The 2500-nt window shown below is 37.2% G+C and overlaps 1 protein-coding gene across 1 annotated transcript in view; it reads right to left on the reverse strand.

Annotated features, from left to right (window-relative positions):
* LOC115358899 (regulator of G-protein signaling 9-binding protein) overlaps window positions 1-2500 on the reverse strand; it is a 6258-nt gene that overhangs the window by 2499 nt on the left and 1259 nt on the right. The gene's annotated exons all lie outside the window — the stretch shown is intronic.

Below are 2500 nucleotides of genomic sequence, written 5' to 3' on the forward strand. Positions count from 1 at the left end.
TTCAACTTGATTAAAACAACAAAAAGTAATAATTCCATTGAATAATATCTTTACCACATGAAAGAGTACATCATAATAAATATTAAAAACTACAAACGATGGGTTTTGAACAATATTTACTATTATTTTGTGGTTGCTCAAAATGTGTCCCACATATTCGTCACCACCGTCAGATATTTATTTAAAAAATAATAATAAAAAACTACAAGGTCAGTTGCATTCCTGAGGAGCCCTTTTCAAACCTTCAGCTCTACTGCATGCTTCAAGACCGCTCAGGCTCCTGGAAGTTTGCTATTTTCTCTTAAATCTCTTCATATTTTTGGACACTGTTACTGTCACAACCATAACATGTCAACACCGTCACTTCTGTATAAAAAATATTAGATTAGATTATGGAATAAATGTACACTTTTTAAGAAGAGGTCTGATGCAGGTAGCAACAGGGTGAAAACAAGCTGGCTAATGTGAACAACTCATGCTCATCATGTGAAAGAGCAGGTTTTTGTCTCCACCGTCAGACGTCACCACCGTCAGGTTTTCTGTGTGACGGTGATGACTGAAGTCTGAAAAATGCTTATAACAGAGCTCAGGATTCTTATTTTTTGTACCAAATACTTAAATAAAGTTGTTAAGCAAGAAGCCATTGACTTGAGTGGTATAAATTTTGGAAATGTATGTTTTAATGAGGCGACTGTCACCACCGTCAGATTAGTGTCACCACCGTCAGAGGCAGTTATATTGGTTTTAAATGAATATGCTTACAATATGTTTCTTTGGTGCTGTTGAGTTATTGAAGTAATAGTCTCTTTAATACAAAAATGTGTTTTTCAAATAAAAAAAAAAAAAATTACGGTGACGGTGTTGACAAAAACAAAGTAGCCTAATAACTGGAAAAACCTATTTTATGAAAAAAATGCAAAATGAGGAGGTTGCACCGGTACATTCCCAGCAAACAGGCCTGCAATGGCCCTTTACAGGCCCACTTAGGGCAGCCCGCGCAGGCCCCCTGAGAATTTGCTCATTGGCAAAACGTTGGCCCCTCAGTGCTGGTCCCGCATGGGCAGCCCTCATTAACCCCTAAGGAAGCCTGCACTGGCCCTGTATGGGCCCACTTAGGGCTACAGGGGCACAGCAGGCAGGCTTTACCCAGCCTTCAGGAAGCCCTCACTGCCCTCACTAGGCCCACACTGATTTTGCAGTTAAATTAATCTACAACAATAAATCAGTTCCACACATAAATGTGTCTCAGCTACTAGTGTAGTTTCCTTTGGGAGTTCCATACATCTAAAATGGATGTGGTCATTGATGTATGCATTGTCAAAAATGTTCAATAGTCAAAAGGATTCAAATCAATTCATTTATTAAATACACACACATTACACTGAATGAAAAATGTTTATGATTTATGAGTTCTTTTGAATGTTCTTTTCCAACCATGTTGAATCCTTTCACTACCACGCACTACGAGTAGTGGAATTTTCAAGAAAACAGCTGGTTTTATTCTAAAGTAATCAGAATCACAACAATTAATATCAGGTGGGAGGCAATTAGCCTGGTGTTAGGGTTGGGGTTAGGGTTAGCCCTAACCCTGATCTGGAAGTTGATTGGTTGCACCTGAGTAAGTTTATAATGGTATACTCTAGGGGGCTGATCACTTAACCAAATCAGGTATTTCATTAACTAATTTTTAATAGTTGTCCAGAATGTTATTTTCACTTTGATGATGAGGGTTATGTGTACATACAGCTTTAAAAAGTTTGATTTAATTAATTATAAATTCCAGGGTGTAAGGTTACAAAAGCTAAAGATTTTCACAGGGTATGAAGATTTTCTATAGGCACTGTAGGTTCTAAACTGCCAGAACCCTGCATGTTCTTCTTCTGTCTTCCGAGGAAGTCCTACTTCCCATGCACGAAAAATCACCAAACTTAGCACAAAGGTCCAGTCCCATGCCAGATTACCTCAGATGCAAACACAAGCCAATAGTCCTGATGGTGGCGCTATAGCAAGCCTCTAAATTTCAAAACTTTGAAAATTCATAGCAAACCAACCGTATGTGCTACAACTTCACAACTTTCATCAAAATGTAGCCCGATACTGAAGAAACTTTTGGGCACTTAAACCTATTGCAAATTATTAAGTCCATCACTCTGTTTTTTTCAAAAACTGTAAAACTGCTGAGGGACAGTGCAATTAATTGTGAATTTGTGCTTGTGCGTTCTACTGTTTACTGTTTTTTTTTTTTTAATTCTATTTATTATGTGTTTTGTTTGTTTGTCCTTTTTTTACAATGTTTTTTAATGTTGAATGAATGATTACCGTTAGGGATCGCACCTTTAATTTCGTTGTACATTGTACAGTGACAATAAAGACATTCTATTCTATTCTATTCTATTCTATTCTATTCTATTCTATTCTAAAAGTTCCTCCCAAGATCTCCTCCCACAATTTTTGCTCAAATGTCACCAAACTTGATACAGAGCATCTTCAGACTGTCCAA

Source organism: Myripristis murdjan, chromosome 5 (assembly GCF_902150065.1).
Source record: "Myripristis murdjan chromosome 5, fMyrMur1.1, whole genome shotgun sequence".
NCBI lineage: Eukaryota > Metazoa > Chordata > Actinopteri > Holocentriformes > Holocentridae > Myripristis > Myripristis murdjan.